The following is a 10,155-nucleotide window of genomic DNA, read 5'->3' on the forward strand; positions in this document are numbered from 1 at the left end:
TATTCTGTTTAAATAATATTTTATTTTAGTTATTGTGAATTTCTTTTACTTATTTATTATTCTTTCCTGTGTTATTACTTATTTACTTATTTATAATACTTGTTTTGATCTTGTATGTTTTTACTATGTCTCTTGTGTCCTCTCTGCTGCTGTATCCCGCTGTGGTCCTAATAAAGGATTATCTTATCTTATCTTAAATTGAGATCAAATTTAAAAACTGTTCATCAGTCACTGCAGCTGCTATAAAAAACATAGATCATAACATTGTTTATTGTTAATTTATTTATTTACAATCCGTTCTTTAAAGACCTTGATCTCTTCTGCTGCTCATAAATAACCTGTTTAAGTTATCATGAATAAACTTCTTAAAATTAATTTGAACAAGCAGGTGAACCTTTTATCATAAGTCCTCAAATATTCACTCTAAAAAAACAGATGTTGACCTCATTAAATATATATTTCACCAATAAGAACTCATTATCTGAACCGGTGTTTGGGAGTCACTCTGCCCTCTAGTGTTCAACAGTGGTTTTATATATATACATATATTTATTTATAGGGACTCTATGGAGGATGCAAAATGACTCAAGTATCAATAAATAAATGCATGAATAAATGATTAGTTAACTGCTGTATTAATTAAACAGGACATAAATGAAAAAAAATATTTTTCATTTGTTTATATGTATTTATTAATTCACATTTATTTATTTCTATATTAATACTGTAATTATTTCTACATTAATTTATTTTAAAATGTCTATATACATTTCTTTATTGCTGTATTTATTTATTCTTTATTAAATTATTATTCATTTCTTTATTAAGTTATTTATACATTTATTTATTTCCCTTTTTAATGCTGTATTTATTTATTTATTAATACTTGAGTCTTTTGTTTCTTCTGTATTTGAAGCAGCCGCTGATATTTAAATGAGTGTTGATGATGCAGACAGGTGAGTTCTCACCTGGGCTGTTTGGTTGGTTTATGTGTGATAGGAGGAGGATGTCATGTGACTGTGCTCAGGTAAACACCTGAGCAGGAAGAGAAGCTGTCAGTCCAGCGACACAGTGACAGTGTGTGTGTGTGTTTCTCCATCATGTTCTTCCTGTTGACTCCCTCAGGTCTCACCGTTGCCGTGGCGATGTTCCAGCGCAGGAAGAAGAAGCGGCGGCCGAAGATCTCGGAGCCTCAAGACTTCCAGCATCGCGTCCACACGTCCTTCGATGTCGCCAGCGGACGCTACGTCGGTCTGCCGCCGCAGTGGCAGAGCGTCATCGACACGCTGAGGAGGCCACGCCCCCTGGTGGACCCGTCCAGGATCACTGAGGTCCAACTCCGGAAGGTGAGAGGATAATAACACCATTATTATGAATAATACACCTGATACACAGTGACATCACTACCAATCAGTCTGATCGGTCAATAACACGATCGATCATTGATTGATTTCATCTTAGGCTCATAAACACGTAACAGTATTTATGTCAAATAACTTTTAGCTGCAGAAAGACTCCGTTAGCTAACAGGACACCACAAAAAACAGCAGCTAGTAGCAGCCCTACGGTGGTGTAGTGGTTAGCACTGTGGCCTCACAGCAAGAGGGGCCCGGGTTCATTCCCGGGCTGGACAACCTTCTGTGTGGAGTGTACATGTTCTCCCCGTGTCAGTGTGGGTTCTCTCCGGGTTCTCCGGCTTCCTCCCACAGTCCAAAGACATGCAGCTTAGGTTCATTGAAGACTCTAAATTGCCCGTAGGTGTGAATGTGAGTGTGAATGGTTGTTTGTCTCTATATGTCAGCCCTGTGACAGACTGGAGACCTGTCCAGGTGAACCCTGTCCAGGTGAACCCTGTCCAGGTGAACCCCGTCCAGGTGAACCCTGTCCAGGTGAACCCCGTCCAGGTGAACCCTGTCCAGGTGAACCCTGTCGTCCAGGTGAGACCTGCCTTCGCTCCAGCACCCTGCGACCCTTAACTGGATAAGCGGTTACGGAAGATGGATGGATGGATAGTAGCAGCCCTAATGCTAGCAGCCCTAATGCTAGCAGCCCTAATGCTAGCAGCCCTAATGCTAACTCAACTCACCACACTTCACAAAAAATTTAATGAAGTAATGTTAGCGTAAAGAGAAACGTTAGCATACAGAATAAATATGACTATCAGTACATATCAATAAATATCAGTAATTATCAATAAATATCAGTAATTATCAATAAATATCAGTAATTATCAATAAATATCAGTACATATCAATATCAATAAATATCAGTACATATCAATAAATATCAGTAAATATCAGTAATTATCAATAAATATCAGTACATATCAGTACATATCAATAAATATCATGAAATATCATGAAATATCAGTACATATCAATGAATATCAGTAATTATCAATAAATATCAGTACATATCAATAAAATCATATCAGTACATATCAATAGTAATTATCAATAAATATCAGTAATTATCAATAAATATCAGTACATATCAATAAATATCAGTACATATCAATGAATATCAGTAATTATCAATAAATATCAGTACATATCAATAAATATCAGGAAATATCAGGAAATATCAGGAAATATCAGTACATATCAGTAATTATCAATAAAATAAATATCAGTAGATATCAATAAATATCAGTACATATCAGACTGTTTGAGCTCACCATTAAGCCTCTATGACAAAGAGACAAACTGTAAAATTAGACATTTTATATTTCTTATTAAAACCTGTTAAAATCTTAAAATCCCTCAGAAATGAAACAATGTTCTCATATTATAAATCAATAAATACTGAGATCTGCTCTCAGCGTTCCACAGAGGTTCTGTTTCTGGGTCACCAGGAAACAATAGAAGAACTTATTAAAGGTCATTAGAGCAGTAATCACCTCAGAGAGCTGCATTCCTCTGGCACACCACTGCTGCAGCTTTTATTTTGTCGGGGAGAGGACAGCTTCCTCCTGATTGGACTGCAGAGTGTGACCTCACCAGAGGTCAACAAGGCTGCTCTGCTATTGGTTGTTAACCATGAAGAGAATAAACTCTTTGGCCGTTTCTCAATCAGTGAACTTCTCTGTACTTGTGTCCTCCTGAACTTGTGAAACGTCATCTAGCGGCCCAGGTTCTGTTCAATACACAAGTTCATCCAGACAAGTACGGTCCAGATACCCGGATGTGTCCTCGCTCCGCCCGTTATATCGAGGATGCATCGGAGGAGACTTGTGTGGACTTTGGACAGCCAAGTATCCCAGAATGCATTTCACCAGCAAACAAGAGCCGACAGTGGCGGAGACGGCTCACATCTGTCAGTTATAACTGTCTAAATACTGCTGCTGTTGTGTAACGGAATTTAGTTTTAACATTTTTTTAAGCGAGAATGTAGTTAAGACTTAAAATATGAGGTCAATTTATCAAGATAGAGCCTGTTTGAAAAAAGCGCCGACGTTTGTCGGAGATATGAGAGGACCAGAGAGGAGATATATATATAGATATCTATATATCTATATATATATAGATATGAGAGGACCAGAGAGGAGATATATATATAGATATAGATATAGATATCTATATATATATATATATAGATATATAGATATCTATATATATATATCTATATATATATATATAGATATATAGATATGAGAGGTCCAGAGAGGAGACCGGGCGGTCTATATCTATATCTATATCTATATATATATATATATAGATATAGATAGATATATATATATAGAGATATGAGAGGACCAGAGAGGAGACCGGGCGGTGGTGCTCATGCAGCCCGCTGACAGCAGTCTGATCTCGGCTAGGCCTCTCCAGATGTGCCGCTGGCTCCGGTGTCTCTGTGGTTGTGGTTGTAGATGTAACACAAAATATATACATATATATATATATATATACATATACATATTAATATTTTAATATTTTCTAAATGAAAACGAAAAAAAGGCAGGGTTGTGTTTTATATCATATTTCGTTTTATTGTCAATATATATGATGAAGATAACCGGAGTAGGCGGACCGACGAGCTGAGTTGGTGACGTCGTGACGTTGGTGACGTCATCAAGTTCGCTGCTGTTCCAATTGCAAAATGACGTAATGACGTAATGACGTACTGCGTCCTCCCGTCCTCGGGAGTTTGTACTCCCGAAGTCGAACTATCCAAGTATGAACTTGCAAGTTTGCAAGTCCATACTTGACCATACTTGGTATTGAGAAACGGCCTTTGTCTCCATCTGCTGCTGAAATAAAAAAATCACAGCTTTTATTTTGGAGAAGGAAGGGTCTGACCTCTGACCTCTGACATGTTTAACAGACTAACTATCACACTGTTTAGTCTCTCAGACACTGGTTTATAGGTCCAAACACATAGTATGTCAAATACTTCTGAAGTACCAGGATGTTCTACTACATCCTGGTACCTTCACTGGTTCTGCTGACGGTGCGTTCACTGGTTCACTGTAAATGTCATGTTTGTGTAATCTGATGTTTCCATGCAGGTCGAGTCATGTGACCTGATAACAGACCACATGATCATCATCAGAGCTTCAGCTTTCACACTAAATAAATATGAATATAATCAAGTGTTCATATATTTATATATTTATATTTTTACGTATTTATATATTTTTATATTCATATGTAATATTTATATATTTTTATATTCATATATAATATTTTTATATTTTTATATTCATATATAATATTTATATATTTTTATATTCATATATATATTTATATTTTTATATTCATATAAATATTTTTATATTCATATATAATATTTTTATATTCATATATAATATTTTTATATTCATATATAATATTTTTATGTATATATTCATATATAATATTTTTATATTCATATATAATATTTATATATTTTTATATTCATATATAATATTTTTATATTCATATATAATATTTATATATTTTTATATTCATATATAATATTTTTATAATCATATATAATATTTATATACAACCAGAGGAGTCGTCCCCTGATGGACAGCAGAGAGAATGCAGACTTCTCTTTAAAGAACCGGAGGTTTGATTCCTGATCTGAACGTGTTAACGATGACCTCACCTCTCTGATCCTTCATGTATTGATCTACAGAGTATAAGTATATGAATGATGTATAAGTACCTCACAGAGTACTTGTTGTCTGTCTGCAGACGATCGTCCGTGGTAGTTTCATCGGTCATGGAGACTACATCTCCCAGGTGATCTCTGAGATGAGCCGTCTGTCCGTCACCGGCTCCAACTCTCTGCGCCGCAGCAGTCCGTCAGCACGGAAACGAGCACGCTCACTGGGCCGACTGGGAGAACTGGTGGACGAGGAGTCATACCAGTACCAGCAGCTCGATCGCCACGGCGACGAGGTCGACAGGAAGACGGGCGGGAACTCCACCTACTGGCAGGACCGAATCCGACAGGTACGCAGCGAGAATGGTCTGCAGAGAGCCAAGTCCACCTGTGAGGTGAGGGCTCCGGCTGAGGCCACGCCCCCACACCTGGGACGCTGCAGAGGACAGGTGTGACCCGCAGAGGACAGGTGTGACCCCGCAGAGGACAGGGGTCGGGGAGTCAGCAGGTGTGGCGGGTTTGAGCGGTGGACAGTACGCCCGCAGTGAGGGGGTGGGGCTAAGACAGAGGCCAGCTTCCTGTTACAACCACCTGCAGACTGTGGAGACCAGCAGAGCTCACCTGAGACTGAGACCAGACGTCAGTCACCTGCCTGACCTGCTGTCCTCCTCCAGAGAAACTCCCAGAAGGCCTCACTCCACCTACGACCTCAAGGTGAGAAATGATGTCATCTAAAGGAGACGTTCTGTACATTTTAATTTGAAACTTTAAAAGTTATAAATAAAGTTTTCTGAGGTGGAAGTTTGTGTATCGATAGAAGCAGAATGACGAAACAAACTACAAACAGCTGGTTAGCTTAGCTTAGCATAAAAAACTGAAACATATTATATTGTCCGAACAGTGAATATCAACTACAAACAGCTGGTTAGCTTAGCTTGGCATAAAGACTGGAAACAGATTCTATTGTCTGAAAGCTGAATATCAAGCTACAAACAGCTGGTTGGCTTAGCTTAGCATAGAAACAGGAAACACTCGTCACATAAAGGACGGACTAAAGGTCTCTGTTCTCCTCCCCCCAGTTATCCTCCCCCTCTTGCTGCCCCCCAACAGCACCAGCAGTCCCATCATCACGGGTCGACCTCCAGCGCTTGCTCCGCCCCTCTCCCTCCTTGCTCCGCCCCTCTCCCTCCTTCCTCCGCCCATCACCCTCCTCGCTCCGCCCATCACCCTCCTCGCTCCGCCCCTCCTCCAGCTTCAACATCAGTCCACCTAAAACACTGCCCCCCATAGCCAGCCCCGCCCCTCCCCCCCAGCACCTGATGGGGTGAATGTGACCCATGAGCAGTTCAAGGCGGCGCTGCAGATGGTGGTGGACCCAGGGGACCCGAGGAACACTCTGGAGAACTTTGTGAAGATCGGTGAAGGTTCTACAGGTGTGGTCTGCATCGCCAGAGAGAGAGCGAGCGGCAGACAGGTAGCAGTGAAGATGATGGACGTCAGGAAGCAGCAACGCAGGGAGCTGCTCTTCAACGAGGTACCAATACGTAGAGTAGAGTAAAGTAGAGTAGGGTAGAGTAGGGTAGGGTAGGGTAGAGTAGAGTAGGGTAGGGTAGGGTAGAGTAAAGTAGGGTAGGGTAGGGTAGGAGTAGAGTAGAGTAGGGTAGGGTAGAGTAGGGTAGAGTAGAGTAGGATAGGGTAGAGTAGAGTAGAGTAGAGTAGGGTAGGGTAGAGTAGGGTAGAGTAGAGTAGGGTAGGGTAGAGTAGGGTAGAGTAGAGTAGGGTAGAGTAGGGTAGAGTAGAGTAGAGTAGGGTAGGGTAGAGTAGAGTAGGGTAGAGTAGGGTAGGGTAGAGTAGGGTAGGGTAGAGTAGAGTAGGGTAGAGTAGGGTAGAGTAGAGTAGGGTAGAGTAGGGTAGAGTAGAGTAGAGTAGGGTAGGGTAGAGTAGAGTAGGGTAGAGTAGAGTAGGGTAGGGTAAAGAAAAGTAAAATATAAATAGAATTAAATAAATTCAATTCACGTTATTGAAATATATAGACTTCATTAATAGAAAATAAAATAAAGTAAAGTGAAGGTAAAGATGTAATAGAACGATAAGTGAAGGTTCCGTGTTCTCAGGTGGTGATCATGAGGGACTACCGGCACCATAACGTGGTGCAGATGTTCAGCAGCGCTCTGGTGGAGGAGGAACTCTGGGTAATCATGGAGTACCTGCAGGGTGGTGCTCTCACAAACATCGTCAGTGAAACCAGGTGAGCATGTTGATGTACTTATACTGCAGTGGAGGAAGGATTCAGAGAGTACTAAAGTACAAGTACATGGACTGCGCCCTAAAGTACATGGACTGTGTACTAAGGTACACAGACGGAGTACTAAAGTACAAGAACATGGACCGTGTTCTAAAGTACACTTACTGTGTACTAAAGTACATGGACTGCGTACTTAACTGAATGGACTGTGTCCTAAAGTACTTTGATGTGTACTACAGTACTCTGTGGTGTAATACAGTACTCTGATGTGTCCTACAGTACTCTGATGTGTACTCTGTCGTGTACTACAGTACTCTGTGGTGTACTCTGTGGTGTACTACAGTACTCTGTGGTGTAATACAGTACTCTGATGTGTCCTACAGTACTCTGATGTGTACTCTGTAGGTGTCCTACAGTACTACAGTACTCTGTGGTGTACTCTGTGGTGTACTACAGTACTCTGTGGTGTACTCTGTCGTGTACTACAGTACTCTGTGTTTTCCTCCAGGCTGAACGAGGAGCAGACAGCCACCGTGTGTGAAAGCGTTCTTCAGGCTCTGACTTATCTTCACTCTCAGGGAGTCGTTCACCGAGACATCAAGAGTGACTCCATACTGCTGAGTGTGGACGGGAAGGTAAGACAAGCAGGCAGACAAGCAGACAGACAGACAGACAGACAGAGAGACAGACAGAGAGAGGAACAGACAGACAGTTTATATATATATATATACACATCATTCACAGCTTGTTTGGGTAGCTTAGCATGTAGCTTAGCATGGGGCAGCTGTGGCACATGAGGAAGAGCACTCGTCCCGAAACCACAAGGTTGGTGGTTCAAATCCCTCTACAGTCAACATGCCGAGGTGTCCTTGAGCTCCCCGGGCGCTTCTTAGCAGCCCACTGCTCCTCCAGGATGGTTAAATGCAGAGAATTGTAATTTCCCCATTGTGGGACTAATAAAGGATTGGTTATTGTTATTATGTAGCTTAGCATGTAGCTTAGCATGTAGCTAGCCCCAGTACAACTCACAGATGACCACTGAGTCCAGAAACAGACTCACCAACCAGCTGAAAGTGACAGGAAGTGATTAACTGCAAAAACAACAAAGACAACACCTGAATCTTCTTCTTCTTCTTCTTCTTCTTCTTCTTCTTCTTCTTCTTCTTCTTCTTCTTCTTCTTCTTCTTCCTCTACTTTATTCCTCTTCCTCTTCTTCCTCTTCTTCTTCTTCTTTATTCCTCTTCTTCTTCTTCTTCCTCTTCTTCCTCTTCTTCTTCTTCTCCTTCTTCCTCTTCTGCAGGTAAAACTGTCAGACTTTGGTTTCTGCGCTCAGATCAGCAGAGACGTCCCGAGGAGGAGTTCTCTGGTGGGGACTCCGTACTGGATGGCTCCTGAAGTGATCTCTAAAACCCCGTACGGTACCGAGGTACAGGTACCCTCTGAAGACCCCACATGAGAACCTGGTCCAGTATCTGTGTGGACAGGTGAACTCTGACAGCTTCCTGTGTCCCTCAGGTGGACATCTGGTCTCTGGGCATCATGGTGGTGGAGATGGTGGACGGAGAGCCGCCATATTTCAGCGACACGCCCATCACCGCGATGAAGAAGCTGAGAGACGAAGAACCGCCGAGCGTGAAGAATCTCCACAGGGTCAGACACACACACACACACACGCATACACATCTTCACTACAAAGGGAGGACACAAGGACAGAACATGCGTTGTGAGGACCAGCCTCTCTGATAGAGGGATCAATATAAATGTCACAATAAATGAGTAGAGACTAAATCATAATCCATCACAATAAAGTAATTAAACTTTTAAACATAAACTAGTCATAAAAACATGCATTATGGGGACCAGCTAACGAGACGCTTTCACGTCGTTAACATTTAGTGAACGTTGGTTCAGGAGCAGAGATGCTAAGTGGCTAACCAGTGAGCAGGTGGTTGTGGGCGGTTGTTGATGATGTCACTCTCTGTGTCTCAGGTGTCTCCGGTGTTGAAAGACTTCCTGGGCTGCATGCTGACCCGTGACACGCAGCAGCGCTCGACCGCCGCCGACCTGCTGGAACACCTGTTCCTCCTGCAGGCCGGACCACCACACTGCCTGGTGCCCCTGGTGGAGCAGCACCGCAAACGCATGTCACTCTGCTGAGCCCGAGGCACACCTGAGACACACACCTGAGACACACCTCTGAGACACACACCTGAGACACATGTGGGACTCACCTGAGAACACCTGAGACACATGTGGGACTCACCTGAGAACACCTGAGACACATGTGGGACTCACCTGAGAACACCTGAGACACATGTGGGACTCACCTGAGAACACCTGAGACACATGTGGGACTCTCACCTGAGACACATGTGGGACTCACCTGAGACACATGTGGGACTCACCTGAGACACATGTGGGACTCACCTGAGACACCAGTCCAGTTCAGTCCAGTTCAGTCCAGTTCCGTTGGTTTGTGAGGAACAGGAAGCAGAACCCTGGAGAGTTTCATTAAAGGAGATTTATCTTAAAGACCAAACGGAGGCCAGCAGGTCCTCCTTTGTATCCAATCAGGTCCAACATGTACCTGGTTCTATTCAGCCCACCTACTCCTGGATCAACACACCTCCTTCAACACATTGTGGTCCCAAAGAGTTTAGGAAACCCGGACGGGTTTTGGATCACTTACTACACATCAGCTGTTTCTTCTCCTCTGTACGTTTCTTTATTTTCCACCTTTCTGCTACAGTTATTAAGACAAAGAACTACAAGAGAACGTCTTTTCTGACCTTTGACCCTTTAAGACCTTAAAATGTGTT

The 10,155-nt window shown here is 42.2% G+C and overlaps 1 pseudogene; it reads left to right on the forward strand.

Annotated features, from left to right (window-relative positions):
- Window positions 1-1,139: 1,139 nt before the first annotated feature.
- LOC129114809 (serine/threonine-protein kinase PAK 6-like) lies at window positions 1,140-9,662 on the forward strand (annotated as a pseudogene).
- Window positions 9,663-10,155: the final 493 nt, after the last annotated feature.

Source organism: Anoplopoma fimbria, unplaced genomic scaffold, assembly GCF_027596085.1.
Source record: "Anoplopoma fimbria isolate UVic2021 breed Golden Eagle Sablefish unplaced genomic scaffold, Afim_UVic_2022 Un_contig_10393_pilon_pilon, whole genome shotgun sequence".
NCBI lineage: Eukaryota > Metazoa > Chordata > Actinopteri > Perciformes > Anoplopomatidae > Anoplopoma > Anoplopoma fimbria.